Consider the following 26,035-nt stretch of genomic DNA (forward strand, 5'->3'; position numbering starts at 1 on the left):
TCGCTTCCTCTTCTTGTCCTATCGTATTAGGTTTCCCTTGGCTCATCAAGCATAACCCTCATATTGACTGGACTAAAGGGGAAATACTGGAATGGGGTAAAGACTGTCAGGAAAACTGCATGTTTCACATTAGTTAAAAAGTGGGCATTGTTGCTTTACCCGCTGCTACGTCTCTGACGCCCAAAATTCCTGTACAATATTGGGAGGTTAGGGAGGCGTTTAGTAAAAGCCAGACTGATGTTCTTTCTCCACACAGGTCATTGCTCCATTGATCTGTTGCCCGGGGCTATGCCTCCTAAGGGGGCAGTATATGCCCTATTCCCACAAGTAACTAATATCATGAATGAGTACATCAAAGAATCGTTAAGAAAAGGCCATATACGCAAATAATCCTCGCCTGCTCGTGCAGGATTCTTTTTTGTATCTAAAAAAGATGGAGCGTTACATCCTTGCATTAATTACAGGCATTAAACAAGATTACTATAAATAATGCCTATGCCATTCCCCTTAAATCCAAATAGTTTGATAGACTCCAGGGTGCTAAAATCTTTACCAAACTTGACCTTAGGAGTGCATACAATTTGGTGAGGATTAGGGAGGATCACAAATGGAAGACGGCATTTAACACTAGGAGTGGGCACTATGAATACCTTGTCATGCCCTTCAGATTATGCAATGCTCCAGCCGTGTTTCAGGATTTTATTAACGATGTACTCAGGGACTATATCTATTAATTTGTTCTAGTTTACCTGAATGATACCCTTATTTATTCCCCAGACCTCCAGTCTCATCATGAACACAAGTATTACAAATATTGATTGATTATTGAATGGCAGTGGCGTCACTTTGCGGGCTCCCTCGTGCGCATCGCAGTGATGCCGGAGCCGGAATATGTCACTCTGGCTCCGGCATCAGTAAGCGGCGTGCGAGGGAGCTGAACAGGAGGATCAGCGCTGAGTGTGTGTCTGTTACTGAGTGTGTTAGTTATTTGTTAGTTTGTGTGTGTCTGTTATTGAATGTGTGTCTGCTAGTGAGTGTTAGTTTTTGTGTGTCAGTGAGTGTGTGTGTGTGTGTGTCTGTTACTGAGTGTGTTAGTTGTGTGTGTCTGTTAGTGTGTGTCTGTTATTTAGTGAGTTTCAGTGAGTGTGTTACTGTGTGTGTGTGTGTGTTAGTTGTGTGTAAGTTTGTGTGTGTCTGTTAGTGTGTGTCTGTAATTGAGTGTGTGTTTGTCAGTGACAGTGGTGTATCCTAGTTTTGTGCTGCCCTAGGCAGGACAAAACTCAGGCGCCCCTCTCCCCCCTCGCGACATACCCACCCAACCCATCCCCCCCCCGTCCGGCCTTCTAAATACACACACACACACACAAATTCACTGACAGATACGCATACACTAGCTAACAGACACACACACACAGTCAGACACACACACTCACTAGCAGACACACACACTCACTAGCAGACACACACACTCACTAACAGACACACACACTCTCTGTCAGACACACACACTCTCTGTCAGACACACACACTCTCTGATATATAATATATTATAATATATAATATATAATATAATATATATAATATAATATAATATATAATATATATAATATAATATATAATATAATAATATATATAATATAATATAATATAATATATAATAATATATAAATATATAATATAATATAATAATATATAATATATATAATATAATAATATATAATATATATTATATTATATATATTTATTATATATATTATATATCATTATATTATTATATTATATATATTATATATTATTATATTATAATATTATATATATTATTATATTATATATTATATATATTATATATATTATATATTATTATATTATATATATTATATTTTATTATATTATATATATTATATATTATTATATTATATATATTATATATATTATATATTATTATATTAATTATATATTATTATATTATATATATTTAATATATATAATATAATAATATATAATATTAATAATATATAATATATATAATATAATAATATATAATTAATGTAACCTACCCCCCAGCCTCCTTACCTTTGGGAATGCTGGGGGGGGGGTTCTTTATCTCCCTGGGGCTGGTTGCTGGGCGGGCGGCTGGCGAGGGAGCTCTTCCTCTGAGCTCTCTGCTCAGCTCCCTCGCGCGCCGCAGAGTGAGGCTGGGAGCCGGAAGATGACGTCATATTCCGGCTCCCAGCCTCACTCTGCGGCGCGCGAGGGAGCTGAGCAGAGAGCTCAGAGGAAGAGCTCCCTCGCCAGCCGCCCGCCCAGCCCATCAGCCCGACCAGCCCATCAGCCCGACCGGCAGCCCAGTTAGCCGCAAGGCTAACAAGGCACTTGCCCTGGGCATTTGGGGGCGGCGTTTTTTGCCGCCCCCTGGAAAATGCCGCCCAAGGCAAATGCCTTGTTTGCCTTGCGGCTAAAACGCCCCTGGTCATAACCCACAGTGAATATAGTTGGCTAGAATTCAGTCAGCTGTTGTAAAAGGGTAACCCTGGTAATAGGCAGCTGGTATGTTAACTATGTCCAATCCATTTGATAAAGATTTGGAATAATGCAGTTGGGTATCTCTTTCCTGCAATATTTTCTAACCAAAATGTATATGGTTTAACTACATTACAACAAGGCCATGGGAATTTATTATCTATTGAAAAATTTTAAAGTGAGTATAAATAATTTAAAACTTAAAAACAAACGGCATAGGAAATGTCTGAATATATTTCCACAAGGCAAGAAGTAACACACACACAGTGGAGGCTCGTCCATAGGGGTAGCTGGAGCAGTGCCCCACCAGGTTTTTTTTTTTTTTTTTTTGCTACAATAAATAAACTATTTAATTTTATTTGTTTACTTTTTTACTTTTTGTGTAAGCTACTACATGTTGTATGTGTCTGTGTGATAAAAAGATGTTCTGTCCCTTTTCCTCACAAACTGTGTGTCTCATAGAATAATTGTTGTCTACCTTCATGTCCTCTTGAATAAAACAGCGAGGGTCACAAAAATGTGGTTCATTGTCTACAACAGTGGTAGTCAACCTTTTTTTACCTACCGCCCACTAATGCATCTTTTTGGTTGAAAAAATTTCCTTACCGCCCACCAGTTTTCGCGCAAATGCAGAATATTTTTTAGAAAGGAGGGTGTTTAAAAAAAAAAAATGTACGTACATTTATCTTTTTATTTCTACTTAATGCAGGTTTATAAAGTTTTAACTTTATAAAGTTTAATGAGAAAACAAAGTAAATTGAAATTACCTTTACTAGTGATTAATGAGATCCTTGAGGTTGATGCTGCGAGACTAAATATTTGATATCTGGTTCGATTTTCGTAAGGAACAAACGAAGGTCTCTTTCAGTGATATTCAGACGACTTCTCTGTTTGCGCATAATATGATTTCTCATTTGTGCCTCAGCTCATCTCCTCTCCCTCCTCAATTCTCCTCCCCACCTTTTTTTCCCTTTTTTCTATTTTTTAACCTTCCTTGTAGCAATGCCCAGTAGGAAGGCTGAGCTAGGTAGCCCACTATGACAGACAGGAACACATACAGACACACACATATGACACACATACAGACACACACACACACAAGACACACATACATACACACACACAAAGACACATACAGACACACACGACACATACATACACACACGACACATACACACACGACACATACATACACACACGACACATACATACACACATACAGACACACATACAAAGACACATACAGACACACACATACACATACACACACAAGACACACATGCAGACACACACACAAGACACATACACATACATGCACACACAGACATGCACACACACAAGACATACATAGACACCCACACATGCAGACACACAAGACACACATATATACAGACACACACACACATTATATTTAAGTCACCCTCCTGTTTCCTACATTTAAGGTGCAGGAGGGTGACTTATTTTTATTATTTCACTTTTGATAGGCTGTATATTGCGTCATCGAAAGATGGCACTCCTCTGGTCATTTTTATTTTCAATGACTGTGTTTTTGTATGGCTTTTAAGGCTTCTGGTTATTGTCTGTCCCAAAGTGCAGGCGGGCTTTTACTGCAGATGGAGGCACAGAGGTTATCTATGACAAATAAATGTTCTAAGATGTAATTTCTAGCAAAGCAGACATATCCAAGAGGTTTATATCAGAATGACGTTGACAATATGGCTGGAATAATTCACATTTTTAGGTTGTGAAAACTTCTAGACGAGGCATGCGTTTGTGATTATTTCAAATGGAAATTCATTGGAATTTCTTAATTTAAAACAGAAACAGACATACACACAGACATACAAGACACACACACAGACAGGCACACATACACACAAACAGACACACATACATACACACACACACAAAGACACAGACAGGCACACATACACACAAGACACATACATACAAACAGACAGGCACACATACAAACAGACACACACAGACATGCAGACACACAAGACACACATACAATGACACATACATACAAAGACAAGACACACATACATACAGACACACATATATACAGACAGACACATACACACACACAAGACATACATACAAAGACACATACACACACACACACACACACACAAGACATACCTACAAAGACACACACACACAAACAAACACACACATTATATTTAAGTCACCCTCCTGTTTCCTACCTTTAAGGTGCAGGAGGGTGACTTTCCCTGGGGTCCAGTGGTGGCTCAGGTGGATGGGAGTCAGAGTTCCCACTCTGACTCCCTGGTGTTCCTCCCGCGCGGCTCTCAGTTTTAGCTGGGAGGAGTGACCGGGGAATCACTTCCTCCCAACTCTGTGATGTCATCACAGGGGGCCCGGTCGCGCTGTTAAAGCGCCCAGCGCTGACCGGGCCCCTCACAATCCACATCCATCGGGTGGCCCTGACAGCATGGGCCACCCGATGGACACCTCCATATGCGGCCCCGGCGGTTTGCCGCGCGGGCAGGGGCCGCAAATGGTCACGGCGGTACCCAGTCGCACGGGTACCGCCGGCTGGCACCCGCCGGGCGTCAAAACCTGGAAATCCCTACCGCCCACCTGGAATCCTAAAACGCCCACTAGTGGGCGGTAGGGACCAGGTTGACGACCCATGGTCTACAAGGTGAACTCTAACAGTAATTGATATTAACCTGATTGTGGTGTTATCACAAACTATGCACTATTTAGCACTCCATGTATAGGCAGATATCCAGCATTACCATAGATCCAGATGCAGAATGTTTTGGAGATAAGCAAACCGATATAGACCATGTGAAATGCTCGAGCCATGGCCTGCAGTTCATGTTGCTCTGTTTTAAACACAGGTCAGAGTATATGAATATTTCTTATGCAGATAGAGAGAGCAAAAGAGAGAGCCATAGTAAAAGAAAAAGAAAGTAACTAAAGGAGGGAAGCATGTATTTATTTAGCCTTCAAAGCTACAGTTACAACTGCAAGATATGCAAAGACTTTTTTTTACCTTGGCTGCACTGCAAACCCTGCATTTTCCCACGGTACCTTTGACTATAATAGGGATATGTACACAGTCAAGCTGAACAAAATTAAAGCAACTGTTTGTAGATCCAGTACATAAGTACACATTTCTGGAATTAAATTAGATCAATGTTTTTGTTTTGTTTTTGCTTAAAAATAAAGTTTGTATTATTTATAAAAAGGAATTATAAGACAGACATTTACTCAAATAACTATCCAGATTTATGAGCTATGCTTGTATGGAGAATTATTTTTAAGGGAGAAATATTTTTACAGATGCTCTATGACTTAAAGTATAATTATAATTTTTTTTAATTTACAACACCCCGCTGAGTATTATTTGCATGTATAATATCCTTCTAGCATTTACTTATACCTATAGCCTACTTTAATAAATGTCAATAACAGTTCAGCAATAATAAATCTTTAGTGTTATCAAGCCCAGCATTGCATTTCAGTGTTTTGTTATATAACCCAGTATATACAATAAATGTTTGCAATTATATCATACCTTTGCACAGTTTTGTATTACAGGCTATTTTGTGTACATGGATCTCTGCATCTTATATCACAACTGTCTCCAGCCTCCTTGAACTGATGGCATTTTTATCTCACTTGATTTATTTCCATATTTTACACCTCAAGGCACAACACTCTTTCCATTCAAGGTAACTCCTTAATAGGCTCATCAAGATTCTCACAGCAGCTATAGTCAAGTTGTCACAAGTCAAAATAGGAACATTCTAACACTGGCAGGATATTTTTCTGATTGGATAGATTGTAGGTCCACCTGCATAAAGAAAAGATCAGGAGAAGAGATGTGAGCCAACTCTTTCCATACCCCAGGGATCATATAATTCAGTTTCTAAGAAATATGCTACAATATCAAAATGGCATGCATTATTTTGTTTGTCTTGATAAGCATTCTCATTGTACATGTTGCTTTGTTTTTACTATACAATATATAATCACTTACTTTTAAGCTTATCTGTTTTCTTATTGCATATAAAGGCAGCCAAGAGTAACAACAAACAAACTCTGAACACAATATACAGCAGAATTTGTAAAGCAAAATTAAGCTATTATAAACTATTTGACTTAATCTTGTAGCAATTACTTTGACAGTGTTGGTGGCATTGAATAAGTATATTTATCTGCAGATTTGTCATATAACTGCAATGTTAAGTGAAACGTACGTTATCTTTTAAAACAATTTAAAGATTAAATACGTTTATAAATCTTAAACGCACATTTGTCTTTATTCTACTTGGTAAATGTTGACGATACAAAGAAAAACTCCTTGGAGATCTGGCTTCTGAAAAGCATAATCCATGGTTTTCAGACTCCAATCATGAAAATCAAGGAATATAAAATGTTTGGCTCATATCACCAAGTGTTTATATGTCAGTGTCACTCGTAAAAAAATTGATGCATAAATAATAAAGGCAACCAATCAGGGGTCTGAAACAAGTGATGATATTGGACGATCCAAGCAGGTGATTTGTCTGCCACTATAATGATTTCAGTTGTAGTTTTTATTTCATTTATTTTTCAAAAATGTTGTTTGCTTATTTAACCCTTTTTATCCTACACTCATAACCCAGAATTATTTACTCTTCTGGTTTTTGTGACCCTTCCAGGACATACTTTAAAAAGGAAGATCTCACTATATTCTTTTTGTTAATATATTTTTGCCTAAGTATGTGTTCTCTTGCAAAAGAAGATAGTGTTAGTGTTCAAGAACAACTGGGAAGGCAGAACATTGGATAATTATATTATGTGCCACGTCCTTGAAAAAAATACATTTTAGTGATAAAGACCTAGAACTGGCAGCAAGGCACCAGTGCACATCACACAGCTGGCACCATCTGCACCTTCAACCATAGTGATGGCATCTTTAACTACATTATTTGAGAAAAACATACACAAAAGCATATTTTGTGAAAACATAAAAAATTAAAAACAAGATATATAATGCTAGACTAAACTGTTCAGAGTAATAGATGCCAAGTTCACTTTAGCAACCTAACACAATTCACAAAAAAAAAAACAACCGAATTGATCCATGTGAGTAATTGTTGAATGTGTAAGGTAAACATTGGGAATATTTAACTTTCTGTAGCTATTTCTTTTGTTAGGAGCCTGTGCCCTGGACACAAGTTTGTACTTGTTCCACAATCTGACTCACTAACAATTTCATTCATTCTTGATGGGCAGATTTTGTTTCTCATAATGAAATCTTCATACTTAAAAAGAACATAGCCACTGGCTTCAAAGGACACCACTTTTATGTGTATTTGTTTACTAGCGATAAACCTTGTTATAATATTGCAAAATACGCTGTAAAAGTGATAACTAGTGTTGGATGTGTAAAAAATGTCACTTCAAGCACCGCAACAAGTTTGTTTCATTTTAAAGTTTATAGAATACTATGTACCCTGCATCTACTACTCCTGGCTCTTACACATCCAAGAAGGATGCTTTCCTTTGCTGTGTCATTTTCTCCAAGCTGTACATCAAGTATATGCATGTCACATGCAAATGGATGCCTTCGGTGAAACTGCAACTGATGGATAACTTATTCAATAATTCCAGACCTGTATACCAAAATGAGATGCTTCTAATTGGTGGAGCTTCTTCCTGGTCAGTAATCGGTTTGTGTTAAGCTGCATCCTCATGAGAAGTTGTGTTTCAGAATATCTAAAGCTATCATCTTTTATTATTTTTTATTAATTTTTCAGGTTCATTTTTTGCATACTTTTAATGCATCAAAAATAGGGGGTCGTTTTTAACAATTATTTTCCTTTAACCTTTTGCTAGGACTTTCACTCTAAATGAACTCTCCAGTATAATACATCCGGAATTCTGATCCAATGACAATTCAAAACAAGAAAAACATAGAAACATAGAATGTGATGGCAGATAAGAACCATTCGGCCCATCAAGTCTGCCCAATTTTTTAAATACTTTTAATTAGTCCCTGGCCTTATCTTATAGTTAGGATAGCCTTATGCCTATCCCACGCATGCTTAAACTCGCTCACTGTGTTAACCTCTACCACTTCAGCTGGAATGCTATTCCATGCGTCCACTACCCTCTCTGTAAAGTAATATTTCCTGTAATTATTTTTAAACCTTTGCCCCTCTAATTTAAGACTATGTCCTCTTGTTGTGGTAGTTTCTCTTCTTTTAAATATAGTCTTCTCTGTTACTGTGTTAAATACCTTCATGTATTTAAATGTTTCTATCATATCCCCCCTGTCTCGTCTTTCCTCCAAGCTATACATGTTAAGATCCTTTAACCTTTCCTGGTAAGTTTTATCCTGCAATCCATGAACCAGTTTAGTAGACCTTCTCTGAACTCTCTCTAAAGTATCAATATCGTTCTGAAGATAAGGTCTCCAGTACTGGGTACAATACTCCAAGTGAGGTCTCACCAGTGTTCTGTATAATGGCATGAGCACTTCTCTCTTTATACTGCTAATGACTCTCCCCACACAACTAAGCATTATGCTAGCATTTCCTGCTGCTCTATTACATTGTCTGCCTACCTTTAAGTTATCTGAAATAATTACTCATAAATCCCTTTCCTCAGATCAGTGGCGTATACACGATCCATGGGGCCCCGGTGCGAAAACTGATCCGTGGGCCCACCCGACGCTTCCACTGCTTGGGCCGAGGCCACAACACATGGCGGCGGGCACCTGGTCGCAGGGCTTCGACCCCTGCGATCGCGGTATGTACGCCAGTGCATGCAGATACACATACACTTAAAGGACCACTATAGGCACCCAGACTACTTCAGCTCAATGAAGTGGTCTGGTTGCCAGGTCCCTTTAGTTTTAAACCTGCAGCTGAAAACATAGCAGTTTCAGAAAAACTGCTATGTTTAACTGAGGGTTAATCCAGCCTCTAGTAGCTGTCTCAATGACAGCCGCTAGAGGAGCTTCCGCGATTCTCACTGTGAAAATCACAGTGAGAAGACGCTGGACGTCCATAGGAAAGCATTGAGTAATGCTTTTATATGGGCGGTTTGAATGCGTGAGCGGCTATTGCCACGCAAGCCCATTTGGAGCTGGGAGGCGGATCGGGATATCTGCCTATACATGGAGTGCTAAATAGTGCATAGTTTGTGATAACACCACAATCAGATTAATATCAATTACTGTCAAGGACATGAAAGTAGACAACAATTATTCTATGAGACACACAGTTTGTGAGGAAAAGGGACAGAACATATTTTTATCACACAGACACATACAAAATGTAGTAGCTTACACAAAAAAAGGGAGCCCGGCGCTGGAGAAAGGTAAGTGCTGAAAGGGTTTTAACCCCTTCATTCCAGCAGGAGGGGAGCCACAAGGGTGGGGGAGACCTAAGGACTATATAGTGCCAGGAAAAAGGGAGCCCAGCGCTGGAGAAAGGTAAGTGCTGAAAGGGTTTTAACCCCTTCATCCCAGCAGGAGGGGAGCCACACGGTGGGGGATACCTAAGGACTATATAGTGCCAGGAAAACAAGTTTGACAAACAGATACCCATGCAGACCAAGAGATACACATACAGACCCACATACAGGCACACACACACACATGCAGACACAAACAGAGATACACATACATAAACACACACACACACACATACAGACACACACTCATAGTGACAGACCCACATACACACTCACTGACAAACACATATACACTTTCACTAACAAACACACACTCACTAACAGACAAGCATACACACACACTCACTAACAGTGACACACATACACACTCACTTACACTCACTCACACACACTCAGTGACAGACATACATACACACTCACTGATAGACAGACACACATACACACTCACTTACAAAACATACTCTCACTGACCAGGGGCGTTTTAGCCGCAAGGCAAACAAGGCATTTGCCTTGGGCGGCATTTTCCAGGGGGCGGCAAAAAACGCCGCCCCCAAATGCCCAGGGCAAGTGCCTTGTTAGCCTTGCGGCTAACTGGGCTGCCGGTCGGGCTGATGGGCTGGTCGGGCTGATGGGCTGGGCGGGTGGCTGGCGAGGGAGCTCTTCCTCTGAGCTCTCTGCTCAGCTCCCTCGCGCGCCGCAGAGTGAGGCTGGGAGCCGGAATATGACGTCATCTTCCGGCTCCCAGCCTCACTCTGCGGCGCGCGAGGGAGCTGAGCAGAGAGCTCAGAGGAAGAGCTCCCTCGCCAGCAACCCGACCGGCAGCCCCACTAGACCCCAGGGAGATAAAGAACCCCCCCCCCAGCATTCCCAAAGGTAAGGAGGCTGGGGGGTAGGTTACATTAATTATATATTATTATATTATATATATTAAATATATATAATATAATAATATATAATTAATATAATAATATATAATATATGATATATATAATATATAATATATATAATATATATAATATATAATATAATAATATATAATATATATATAATATATAATATAATAATATATATAATATTATAATATATAATATATAATATAATATATATAATATTATAATATAATAAGATATAATATATATAATATTATAATATAATAATATATAATATATATAATATATATAATATTATAATATAATAATATATATAATATTATAATATAATAATATATAATATATAATATAATATACATAATATAATAATATATAATATATATAATATATAATATATAATATAATAATATATAATATATATAATATAATAATATATAATATATATAATAAATATATATAATATAATATATATTATATATTATTATATTATATATATTATATATTATTATATTATATTATATATTTATATATTATTATATTATATATTATATAATATTATATTATATATTATTATATTATATATTATATTATATATATTATATATTATATAATATTATATTATATATATTATATTATAATATATTATATATCAGAGAGTGTGTGTGTCTGACAGAGAGTGTGTGTGTCTGACAGAGAGTGTGTGTGTCTGTTAGTGAGTGTGTGTGTCTGCTAGTGAGTGTGTGTGTCTGCTAGTGAGTGTGTGTGTCTGACTGTGTGTGTGTGTCTGTTAGCTAGTGTATGCGTATCTGTCAGTGAATTTGTGTGTGTGTGTGTATTTAGAAGGCGGGACGGGGGGGGGGAAGGGTTGGGTGGGGGTGTCGCGAGGGGGAGAGGGGCGCCTGAGTTTTGTCCTGCCTAGGGCAGCACAAAACTAGGATACACCACTGGTTATGACTAAGATGCATTTTGCTTCTAAGTACCTAATACATTGCTCAAATAAGTGTTCAATAGCCAGACACAATTTGATTTCAACATTGTGTATTTCAGTTAATATTAAGTTTAATTATTTAGCATATAACTATATAATATTTAGTTTGTTGTTTCATCTATAAATGCATTTAAAATATCCATATATGTAATGTGGTGTCTCTCCCACTAAATTGTATCTTTTCATATTGACGTTGTACTGATGCATTCTATGTTTAATATAAAATTTCAACATCAATAGTGTAGTTGTTTTAATAAACACACGGCAGGGAGCTTTGGTTCATGTTTTAATAGAGACTGAAGTAAGTCTCTCTGTCCCTGTGGGCTGTGTTATAGTAATACGTTTGCTCTGTCTATGTTTTTCTGCTCTAATTCCACCTTCATTGGTATGCCTGGGAACTCTCAGCATTGGCCCTTGAGGCTTAGCATATGAAATACTGGAGCATTGCTCTGTATTCAGGACAGGTGTGGTGTTTAGTCCTTCCCTTGTTCAACTGTGTGTGTGTGTGTGTGTGCTTGGCACAGCCCTTTTTTCTTCCCTGCAGAATAAGATGATGTAAGCTACATGGGCTACAGACCGACCGATTTTTCCAAGTGAACTCACTGTTAAGTTAATGCTACTTTACTATACTATGCTATACTATACTATGATATACTATACTATACTAGAGCCTGTACAATGTAGAGGTGATTACAACAATATGTCAGGTGGCTCAAATCTGTGTTTCAAATGTTGTGCCACCTGATAATGGAATAGTTAACTCCCTGTGGATAGGGTTTTTTGTTTTTTTTCCAACATCGGTATGGAATATTCTCCTTATTTATCATTTTCATGCAGCCCTGCTGTCATTAATTAACAAAGGCCATCCAATGATAGTATAGATGGTATTAATGACTTGTTATGAACACAAAAACCAGACTTGGTCCTCAAGGGTTAAGTCAAAAATTCCAATGTTTAAGAGATATTCAACAACTGGAAAAGAGAATGTTATCGAAACATATTACTGGTATTTGATCTTCACATTCCTGTAACTCTGGTACACGTTTCAGAAACAGAGAAATTCCAACGTTGCATGCATGTAGGAGCTTAGAGCAAAATTATACTTAAAAAAGTGAGTTTCAGTTACATAAACATATTATTTAGTATGCGTCTTTGATGTACTATTTATGTAAAATTGCTACAATTAGACTGCAGGTATAAATATCTACAATCTCCATGAATCTACTAAACACATTTTTTAGTTATATTCAGCCTCAAGTTCATGTTTTATAATAACATCCAGTTTAACACACATATAAACAAGATTAGATAAAATGATCAGAAATGATTTGCTCTCTTCTGTGTTGAATCGGTCTTCTTCAACCTCTTACCTGCTTATTATTTGTCTTATATATTGCAACAGGCATTTTTAGCGCTGCAATGTGACGGTCAGGGCTTACACTTAGGCTTAAGTTGTTAAACAATTAATTTGTTAAACAATTTTTGAAATAACAATATTAGAAACATTGCAGTGTTTCACTGGTTCTAATAAAGGTACGTTAAGACATTTGAGTGCCTTGACCCCTTTTCCTAATACTGGTATTTATTATCTTCTAGGCTTGTGCTGGCATTTGGTTCAACTAAGCACCCTGCCTTTAGTGAATTGAGTGTGGTTCCTTTTCCATTTTTGCAGTTAAACAATTTCTTGAGAAAAATAATATTATTCAAATAATCATACTTAGGGGTCAGATTTAAAATGAAATAAAATTATCATAATTAAGTGTATATAGCATCCATATGGATATAAAGTGCAGATATTTTCTATACTAGTAGGAATAGGATCTTGATAAATTTGTCCAATAGTATTTATTGAAATACAGAACAACCAGTTTTGTATCAACAATTTTAACTTGTTTTTATTCCAAAACTCAAGCTTGATAAAGGCCTCTGTGTAGGCCAAAACATTGCACTTTTTGTTCCAATAAGCCTGCCTTCCTGCAGCAATCCTGAGTGCCTGGACCTATTTTATTTTATCTACTAAACTGAGTTTTGCCAACCCTGGCCCTGAAAAGCACCTGGACTCCTAAGTGTGAGTGCGGTATCCTCCGTTTGTGAATTAGCACAAGCTAATGGTGATTTTTTTTTTTTAATTCTTTATTTTTGTAGTGCACGTTATAACAGACAAGCTTGCGTTACCACAACAGTAGTTGCAAGCTATTCAAAAACAGAGATAATAAAACATTGGCATGGTATCAGAAACATCGGCACTTTTCTTTTTTTTGAGGACAAGATAACATCAGGAGTAAATTAAGGCTATACATGCACACTCTATATGTGGAGTAAAACCGGAAGGAAACTACACCTACATGTCTGTTTCGCAAGTGGCAATGCTCAGGTAGAGTGTTATCTAGACATGTGATATGAGTTGAGAGATACAGGGTATGCATATTAATTAATTAGCGAGAATCAACATTAATATAGCCAGGCTTAGGTATGTAATTGCTTGGTAAATGCTAGTGCTGCTGTGCTCATTCTAGGCGAGTAAAGAAGAGGGCAAATAGCATAACATGCATTTTAAGAGAAACAGGCTTAAGGTGAAAACCACTGGGGCTGAGCGGTCTATGCTATTACATGTGTCCGTGTGAGACCCGGCAGAGAGAAGTGGGTAGGGGTAAGGTATGGCTGCATGTCTCGTCCAAGAGTGACAGTTCTTAGGTGGCATGTGTTGAGCAGTTGTCTCTTGTAAAGCCCGGTCTGTGTCTGGCTGTGGAAGACTCTGTGTTTGTATAGATTGGGCAGATGATGTCGCTTGGGACTTACAGTCCATGGCAGGTCTCTACAGCTGATCGGCATGATGCAAGATGAAATGGGACTACAGGCTCTTCCAGATGTCACTGGTGTACCTTTGGGTGGTAATAAGGCTTTTCCTTTTGTTGCTTGGTGGTCAGCCGAGTTAGATGCTTGGCCAGCTTGTTGCATGCTTCATGAGCTAGCTCAGTGGGCTCATAATTCCCCTCCGACTCCTGTCTCCAAAAGGGGGGCGCGTATTGGGGGCAGACGGTCCGATGGATCTCTTGGTCACTTTCTCTCCCCGGCTGGGGCAGCGGTGGATTCGTCGCTGTGTTCACTGCACCGTCCTTTGTTAAGGAGTAAGGTGCTCTCAGCCGCCGCCATCTTACACTGTGGGCCTTGGGTGTTCAGCACCCTTTAGTCTGCTCAAGTTCGTCTCAGTGGGGACCGGGATGACCCCCCCGGCCCAGAGGGGGGGAACGAGGCAGGCAAGCGCCCAACAAGCCATCGCGTGGGGGAGGGAGACGGGGCAGTGGCCGTCTATCCTGCTCCCCCCAGAGTAGGCCGCAGCCTCCGAAGTCCCGTGCCCCCCCGCGGGGGGCCCAAAACTCCCGATCTCGGGGTTTGCTACCTTACCCACAGCTCTGTGAATAGTTTCAGGCTCTGATCGAGGAAGAAAAGCTGCCTATTGTGGCTTGAAGGCCCGATTCCTCCGGAGCCCCTCCGCCATGCGACCGGTCAGCACGGCGGCCCGGCCCCGCCCCAATGGTGATTTTTAATGTTTTATTTAATGGTATAAACTCTAGAGAATTGACAGTTACCCTTTATAACCAAATATTTGTAAAAAACAAAACAAAAAACAAGCAGGCAGATCAGATAATCCTTTGAAAAGATTTATTCACCAACTAAAAATGCAGTGTGAATCTAACAAAAGGAGAGAAAAAAAAACGAAGGGCAGGCTAATTGAGCTGTTGCCCATTCTCACCTCTCTTGCTACTTGTTTTTCTCTCCCTAAGTTTAACCCCTTAAGGACCAAACTTCTGGAATAAAAGGGAATCATGACATGTCACACATGTCATGTGTCCTTAAGGGGTTAATTAAAGGGCAAATCAGACAGATATTGGCTATACCTCACTGATGATATCTTACAAGGTTGAAACGTCTGGGGCTGCTGTATCTCTCATGCAGAGGGAACTTGCTGGCATTTCGGATCTGGACTGCCCATGTGGGTGGGACCAGTCTGATATGCTTCAGATATGTTCTCTCTGTAATGGCACTAGATGAGCTAAAACCAGCTTGAGATCTGAGCGGGGAACCCACGAAGGGCAGGCTAATTGAGTTGTTGTCCATTCTCACCTCTTTTGCTACTTGTTTTTCTCTCCCTGAATGTAACACATGTGGAAATCAAATTAATAGATAGAACTGTAAAATAAATAATAGCAAATGGCCCGAGGATAATGATTAAAATACAACTTTAGGGAGAGGGTGTTTATTTTGCAAATGGTGTGCATTTATGTAGTAATTTAATTTGTGAGCTTGTAAAATGCCTAAAATGAGACATAGACCCATCAAACCAGTGTTTTAATTCCAAGCTTGAAAATTAAATGTTAGCGCTGCCAACTGGCAAATAGTCCTTAATCCTATAATTCACTTGTAAATAAAAAGCAAGTGAATTATAATGACCGAATGGGCATGCATGCTACTGCATTTGGTGTGATTTTTCTAATTTGTCTAGAATGATTCTATACTTTATATGGGATTCAGAAGAAAAGCACAAATTTGAAATCTAACACTGAATATATCTTGCTAGATGGTGCAGATTCAGTTGTAATGATTTCACTTCGACTGATTTTGGCTTTTGTAAATTTGAGAATCTCCCATCCGGTTGCAAGATCTTTCTAGATAATATTAATTTAAAAGCTTTTCATGTTTGCTTTAGTGACCCAACCCTCTGATCTATACATAGAGGATAACTTGTGTCTGGTAATAGGTAGCCATATTCTAAGCAATATGTTGGTTTTTCACAAGATCACAAGTTTTAGTGACAAATAATTAGAATTTGGTGAATTCACCAAAGCATACATTTTAAATATGCATATAAAGGCACAATAAAACATGCTTGAGATAATTCCCCTTGTGAAATTACATCTGAAAGATGGAGTACCATGATTGCATATTTTTTTTATCTCTCCTTCCTTGGCCATAGCATTTATAATTCAAATCATAAATTAATTAGCTTTTTGTAATGTCAAGGTAATGAGTTGTTCAACTTTATGGCTTGAGGAACCTTTAATAATTTTATACAGATTCCACTGGCTGACTAAAATATGTTTGACATCTTGCGCAGTAATTTAGATAATTATGGTAGCTGTTGAATATATTTTACTTTTATATTGTTTCTGTAATAAAAATGTTTTTTTCCTTGTTTCATCTTTGTTAACAGTCTATAATTCCTTGTAATATAAAAATACACTATTATGTACTGTCCATGCCATTTTTCAACGATGTTACATACTTTAACAATAAAAACAATAAACTGCACAATTCTTCTGATGACCCTTGACTGCATGAAAGGTTTCATGGTGCATACGCTGAAAAAATAAAACCCCAATAATAATAATTGAAAATGTCACACATATAGTAATGTAACAGGCTCTATATCACACAAATTAGAAACTATAGTTACATGTTGTCTTATGCTATATATTTTTGCTATATATCTTCTTTCCAAAGCTCTACAAACCCTAATAAAGAGGACGGGTGTCCCCCGAAAAAGGTAATTTATGCATATATTCCTGGACATGTATGACTCCACTGATGGTGCGTAGGGTGAAGTATTTAAACATTTAGTACTCTATACAGATTATACAATGTTTGTTTGAATATACTGCACCCTTAGGTTTCTTTGTTATCAACAATCTATTGTGAGGTTCTATTAAATGTGTGTCACTAGTTATAATACAAACCCAACTGTTTTAATCTTTTTGGGGGTTTAGAAGAAAGATCTGCACAAAGATGCAAACATATTCACAATCTAATTGGGCCTCAGTTTGGCACTATTATCAATGTATGATGTAGATGAAGTGTACATAGTAAAGTCAAAAGTTTTAATAAATAAAGGATTATGGGGACCCAATACTGTGTAATATTGTGGGATTATACTAGATATTGTTACCACAGTACAGTAGTATACATACAATATGATAAAAATAAGTAATACAATTAGCCCTTTCTCAACTTTAGAAAAATTGGAGAATTATGTCCTTAGGTCAGGGCCAGACTGATGATACAAAGCAGCCCTGGAAAAAGTATATGCCAGCCCCATAAGTCATTGTGCTATGTAGTGTGTGTGTGTGTTTTAATAGAGGTGGTCCTCGTTTTGCGACGGCCTGCACTTATGACCAGCTTGGTAAGTGCGAGCAGTCGTGGGAATTAGATGGATTCCCTGCTCTTGTGCGTTTGTCTATGTTCGTGGAAATTTCCCCGAACATAGACATGCGCACCAGAGCAGGGAATCCCTTAAATCTATGTTTGGGGAAATTTGCCCGAACATAGATTAGAGGGATTCCCTGCTCTGGTGCGTTCATCTACCCGAACATAGACAAGCACACCAGAGCAGGGAATCCCTTAACTCCTCTTTTATTGACAAATTCGTTCTATGACCAGGTTGTAGGAACGGAACTCGGTCGGTAAGTGAGGAGTACCTGAAAAAAATAAAAATAAATATATATATATATATATATATGGTATTTTTATTTTTCTAATTCAAAATATTAGTCCTTTCAGGGTAAGTAAATTATACAGTAAAGTAGACACAGACAATCTTACTGACACAATCTCATTGATATACATAAGCTGATTGGCATAACAACACAAGCTCACTGATGCACACAAATAGGCTCACTGACAGACAATCTCAATGATGCACACAGACAAGCTTACTGGTACACACACACAAATTTAGTACAGACAAGCTCTGATAAACACACAGACAAGTTCACTGTCACAACACTCTCCCTACAGACAAGCCCATTGACACACACATGCTCCCTACAGAAGAGCTCACTAACACACAGATTTACTACAGTAAAGCTCACTGACACACACATTCTAACTAGAGACAAGCTCACTGACACACACATTCTAACTAGAGACAAGCTCACTGACACACACATGCTCACTACAGACAAGTTCACTGACCCACAGGGTCACTACAGACAAGCTCTCAGTCACACACATTCTTACTACAGACAAGCTCACTGCACACACATGCTCCCTACAAACAAGCTCAGACACACTCATGCTCCCTACAGACAAGCTCACTACCACACACACAATATCCCTACAGACAAGCTCACTGACACACATACAAGCTCACTCACTAGCAGACACACAAGCTCACTCACGAGCAGGCACACACACACACAAGCTTTCTCACTAGCAGATGCACACACACAGAAGCTTCCTCACTAGCAGACACACACACAGAAGCTTCCTCACTAGCACACACACACAGAAGCTCACTCACTAGCAGATGCACACACACACACACACAGAAGCTCACTCACCAGCAGACACACACACACTCACTCACTAGCAGACACACACACACACACACATGCTCACTCACTAGCAAGCACACACACGCACACAAGTTTACTCACTAGCAGATACACACACACACAAACTCTGTCACTAGCAGATACACACACACAAACTCCCTCACTAGCATTCACACACACACACACACAAACTCCCTCACTAGCAGATACACACACAGAGAGAAGCTCACTCACTAGCACACACAAACTCACTCACTAGCACACACACAAAGTTTACCTGGCACTGGTTGGTGAATGTGTCAATGTCTGGCCTCTTCATTCCAGCGAGGGCAGCAGCTTCCGTCTCGGGAGGGGCTTGTGTTTGGGAGGCGCGGCTTACATACGGGGCGTGGCATTGCTGTACACTGTGCAGGGAGACTGACCGGCCTCCCTCCGACCCAAGCAGAGTAATTGCAGCTGCACCAGCCCCCAGCTCCTCCCTCTTTACTCCCCTCGGACAGAAACAGGCTGGCACAGTCCAAGGAGAAAATTATTTAAACTGCATGTGCCAGATGATTATGGCTGTCTGCCCAACCCTAGGTGCCGAAGCCCACCGGGAAATTTCCTGGTATCCCGATGGGCCAGTCCGGCCCTGCCTCCGGTAAGATTATTCCTCAAGTAGGGGACTCATTTTTCCTCATATTCTTTGCTCATTAGTGTCATCATTTTTCTTTTGTATAATCGTAGCTTGTTCCAGGGTCTTTTAATCATGATTGCACTCTCTGGTTTTGCAATTGCTCAGTAATTGAGTCTCTGGTTTGTTATAGCAACGTACCTTTGCATCCTCAATACGTGTACACCCTGAGTAACCTGTCCAGTCTCTTACTTTTATCATTAGCTACTGACCTTGGGGCTCATTTATTGACTCTGCCTTGTGAGTTTCAACCTAGTTCATTATTGTGGCTTCAGTCCTCTGCTTCCGTTACTTGACTACGCTTACAGATCTTACTTTCATCTTGAATCACTGTTGGCTTCTGACCACAACTTTAATTTCTTGACTACACATACTGATCATCCTTTCTTTACAAGTTCATTGTTGGTTTGTGACCTTGGCTCTAACATCCAAAATATGCTTGCGGAACATTCTTGTTTGGTGTTACAATATTCACTGATTCTACTCGCCTCTGTCTCCTCTTACCAAAAGAGTTATAATTATCAATCTCCAGTATCTTCCCTCTATTGGAAGTATACTCTGCTCACCCTTGAACTTCAGAGCTCCACTGCTACGCTTCCAAAATATGTCCTGTTCTCTTCTCCTAAAGTTGGATAAAGCAAAACATCAATGCACAATAGTTATTTTGACAATATTATTCACTGTTGCAAACCAAGTATACTAAGAGCTCATAAAGGGGGTTCTATTGTATATATTGTTGTTTGTTATTCTTATATTGCTTAAGTAGTCTGGGTGCAGTGTCCCAGTTCCTTTAACCGTGCAAAGGTAATTATTGTGTTTTTTTCATAAACTGCAATAATTACCTTTTGTTGGTTACCTCAACCTATACCAGACAGCTACTAGAGGGATTTCCGGGCCACTAGGCGACTATTGGTCACCTAACTGATACTGGATGCATGGAGGACATCCAGCGTCATGTAAAATCCGAATTATACATGCTTTCCTATGAGGAAAGTACTAAAGCGAGCACAGTGTGCATGTGCATTAGGTCTTCCCCGCCCAAGTCAAATGTCACAGACTAATAAACTGCCTAGCCAAAAAAAGTCGCCACCTGGATTCAACTAAGCAAATAGGTAACAGCCTCCTATTGGATAATTACTGCATGGGCGATTATCTTTCAGCTGGCAACAAGTTATTTAACCCCAACTGATGCAATGAGTAGCTTCTCATTTATTAAACAACCACGTCGAAAGACACATTCCGTGGGTGTGGAAAAGATGTTAGTCTGTTTGAGAAGGGTCAAATCATTGGCATACATCAAGCAGAGAAAACATCTAAGGAGATTGCAGAAACTACTAAAATTGGGTTAAGAATTGTCCAACGCATTATTAAAAACTGGAAGGATAGTGGGGAACCACCAGTGATGGGCGCATCAGGATAAGAAGAGAGGCAGATGAAGTGATGCACCCATCATGCCTAGTGCCTGCTGTACAAGCCTGTGGGGGCAGTGCTATGATCTGGGGTTGCTGTAGTTGGTCTAGGTTCAGCAACATTAGGTGCTCAAAGAATGAGGTTAGCTGACTACCTATACTGAATGACCAGGCTATTCCATCAATGGATTTTTTTTCTTCCTTCATGGCATGGGCATATTCCAAGATGATAATTCCAGGATTCATCAGGCTCAAATTGTGAAAGAGTGGTTTAGGGAGCATGAGACATCATTTTCACACATGGATTGACCACCACAGAGCCCAGACCTTAACCCTATTGAGAATCTTTGGGATGTGTTGGAGAAGACTTTGCGCAGTGGTCCGACCTAACATCAATACAAGATCTTGGTGAAAAATTAATGCAACACTGTATGGAAATAAACCTTGTACCATTGCAAAATCTTATTGAAACAATGCCACTGTCACGAGTGGCGGTACGGAGACCGGGACCCCTGAGTGCCTGATGAATAGACGAGTCTTCAACGTGGAAGTGGATTATCAGGGCCTGGTGCAGGGTATCCCTAGCCCCCTGCTGTTGAGCACCAGCGTTTGTGCAGCCGCATACCAAGGCCCTGATGCAGCTACTGCGGATCCCAAGAGCTAGGAGCTTGATATGCAGACCTCCCAAGAACTGAATAGGGGGGTTCTGCAGCAGACACGTATCCAGTACAGAAACAAGGTAAGACTAGAATAGGCACCAGACAAGATAACAAGACAAGACTAGAAGAACCCAGAACCGGAGCAGGACAGAAAGCAGAACACAGAACATGTACAAAAGACATGAGGGAACCAAACAGGAACAGGGCAGGACAGGACTGCACATAAACTGGGAATACAAGACAAAATAAAACAAGACCAGAGATGCAAGGCAAACAAGAGGAGACAAAACTAAGTTTTACTTACATTATATGATCATACATTGCATAAGCCTGCCACAACATCAATGTACTCCATATTCGGCAGGTCCTACTTTAACTGCCTAATGTCTGCTAAATGAACAATAATAAAACACACACAGCACTTACCTGCAAAGGAATGAGCAGAGGAAATGAAACCACTGCTGCAGGACCAGACTGAAACAAAAATGATTAATGGGAAAGGAACGGGTGTGTCAACAAAAAACAAACATTTAAAGGAATCCAAGATACTGGGAACGGAATACAGGAATGAACCCACAAAACCCAGCATAAAGAAAACCAGACGTAGAATAGAAAACCAGAAAAACCAAGAAAACTAAACAAGAATTGTAAAAAGAGTACTGGATACCAGAAGCCAAGGCCAGACATCTCTGCAGAACAGGACAGGATGTGACAGCCACAACGAATGCATGCCATAATCAAATCTATAGGCAGTCCAATGAAATATTAGAGTGTGTGACTTTTTTTTTTTTGGTGGCTACTTTTTTTTTGGCCAGGCAGTGTATAAAGTAAAGTATTTTCATTAACTACCCAAGTTATTGTTACCTCCCATAAATGCTAAATATAATACCATCACCACCAGGAATCATGTATGTAGATGCTGAAGTGGTAGCTTTAGGTTACTTAAGTAACCTGGGGGAACTATCTAGCAAAGGAGTTCCCAACCCAGTCCTCACGTATCTCCTACCTGTACAGGATTCAGGGATTACCGTGTTGTGTCTATGTGTTTTGTTTTTTCTTTCTAAAAACACCTTAGACACAACTGGGTAATATAATAAATATAAATGGCAATAATAATAATAATAATAATAATAATAATCCCTATATCCTGGACTGTTAGGGGGTACTTGAGGTCTGGGTTGGGAACCCCTGTGCTAGCAGTACATTACAGTAAATTACACACGTGTATATATAATATATGTAATAACTATATATATATATATACATACATATATATATATATATATATATATATATATATACATATATATATATATATATATATATATATATATATTATAAAATACAAATAAGTAATTTAATTAAACAAAAGGTAAAAATAAAATTGAAAAAAATATATATATCTATATGAAATTTTATTCTAACTGTATTTTGATATTAATATATATATATAGATATATATTAATATCGATTTTTTTATGGAAACCCAATAAAAGTTATATTTTAAAGGAAACTTCCGTGAGTGCAGCCACACTATTTGAATATAGATATATATATATATATATATATATATATATATATATATATATATATACTTAATACAATGTTAAACAAAAATCTGCACACCAGTCAAGCCATAAGACTTGCTTTTCCCACAGAAATCCCAAAACTGCAGCGATGTTGCAACCGCAAAGGATTCTGGGTGGGCATATGCAAATTAGTTCAACAAAGAATCACATTTTTGCCTCATTCCATTTTAAACATGGATTCCTTTTAATCTGTGTTTGCAGTATACAACTGCTTGGAACACAATTTAGGAAAAGATGCAAAACCAGTGAACCACTCATGGACAGCTGTTTCGTTGTTAATGCAACTCATCAGCATGAGGTTGGTTACTGGTTTGCTTATTGAGGCTTGGTAGTGCTTGGGAAGCAAAATCCAATTAGGTTATGGTGGGGAAAAATTGTGATTGAAAACCCCTTCCACCTGAAGTCTGTGGATACTTAATACAATGTTAAACAAAAATCTGCACACCAGTCAAGCCATAAGACTTGCTTATATATATCTATATTCAAATAGTGTGGCTGCACTCACGGAAGTTTCCTTTAAAATATAACTTTTATTGGGTTTCCATAAAAATCGACGTTTCAGTCCAACATGTGGACTTTCATCAGGACCAGGTGAGCACCATATTTACTATCACATACCGGTGATTTTATTGTCACAATCTACACATTGGTCCACTCTCTTTTTATGTCTTTGAGAACTACTCCAAGCCGAAGTAGAAGGGTGGTGCTACCATAATAAGCACACAAGCCTCAATACGGAGCCAGTGTTTCTATATACAGGCTCCTTGAAATGTGAGTGTATAGTTCATTACGATATCATTATAATTATTGCATTGCCACTTTAAATACCATCTGCACTATATTGTATCCTTTTGTATTTTCCTTGACATGTACTTCATACTGCACCATTGAACAAAATAACGTTTGGTAAGCTGTATATGTGTTTGAGCGCTCCACTTATAGGTGTAGGTCTCTGTCACTTACACCGCACTAAAATCTACAAATTTGTTTAGTGGAATAGAGGATATTTCCACACAAGTGTATAGAGCTGCCTGTAAATCACTTTCATCTTTTAAGCACTTTGTTACACACATTCCTCCGTAAAAAGAGGTAACCTTTGATTGGTATTCAAAGTAACCTTGTTTCTATTTGTAATATGGGGTTTTCATTTTAAAGTTCAACAAAGTGTTTTTTGATCCATATGTCAATGTCCTACTTTAGCCATAATATTGCATCAGAACTCCAAACAATTCCATGATTTAATTACATTTCATGACACCACAAAACTGTCTCTGTTTGTTCATTTTAGTATTTTAGTATTTTTGCTAGTGAATAGGTAAACGACCTTTATGACAACCTGGATTTAAATTGGCTTCATTCATAATTTTAGACATTGCAAATGAGGGCTACTCAAGAGAGAAATAAAAGTGCATAAAGCTGGATTCTGAACATCTCACTGTACTAAGTAATACTGATTCAGCAGTACTCCTAATTAACACCTGGACTGCAAGGCAATTTAATCAGCAATCATAAACAGTTTGCTCATTGTAACTATTAAGTATGTACCAACATTAAAGGGACTTTGTCACCTAGATGGCATTTACATTGCTTTTTGATTTATACCAGCATTTCCCATCTGGATTTCCCATAACTCTGTTAAATTTTCTGAAAGAGACTGTGGAGTAAGTACATAACTTATTTCGGTTTATTTTAATATTTTAGAAAATATTTGCACTGGTAAAAACAGATCACTTATCTTAAAAGGACAATAAAGGCACACATACCACTTCATTTCAATGTACAGGTCTAGGTACAGAGGTCATGTAATTTTAGCCCTGCAATGTAAAACAATGTTTCCAACACACATGAAGAAGAGGCAGAGCCAGAGAAAGAAACACTGCAAGAGTGTTGGGAGAGGTAGGAGGAGCACCAGGAGAGATGAGTATCACATAGATCAAGATTACGGAGGATGAGGAGAAGCTATTGATGATCAACAGTGCCAAAAGCAGTTGAAACATCAAGGAGAATTAGGATAGAATAATGACCGCAATATATAGCAGCGATTAGATCATTTGGTCACAGCTGTTTTGACGGATTGACGAGAGTGGAATCCAAGCTGAAGCGGGTCAAGCAGAGTTGGATTTGAGGAAATCTGTCAATCTCACATACACAACTCTCCTAAGGATCTTGGAGACAAACCGCAGTAGCGAGATAGGGGAGTAGTTGGACGGGGAATTAGGGTCAAGGTTGGGCTTTTTCGGAATCAGGGTTGCGGTTGCATGTTTGAAGGGTAGAGGAAATGTGCCAGAGGAGAGGGAGAGATTGAAAATTTTAGCGAGAGGCAAAACAAGAGAAGGAGACAAAGTGTTGATTAAATACGAGGGAATAGGATAAAGGGAATGGGTGGGAGGGCGGGAGGAACGGAGCAGAGCAGAAACCTTTTCTGCTGTAGCGGGTGCAAATGAGTGTAGTACAGCTGTGCAGCACTGCCCCATCTGAGGAGTGGCCACTGGAGGTATTCCTATGGGGTAATATAAACACTGCCATTTGT

Source organism: Pelobates fuscus, chromosome 1, assembly GCF_036172605.1.
Source record: "Pelobates fuscus isolate aPelFus1 chromosome 1, aPelFus1.pri, whole genome shotgun sequence".
Taxonomy (NCBI): domain Eukaryota; kingdom Metazoa; phylum Chordata; class Amphibia; order Anura; family Pelobatidae; genus Pelobates; species Pelobates fuscus.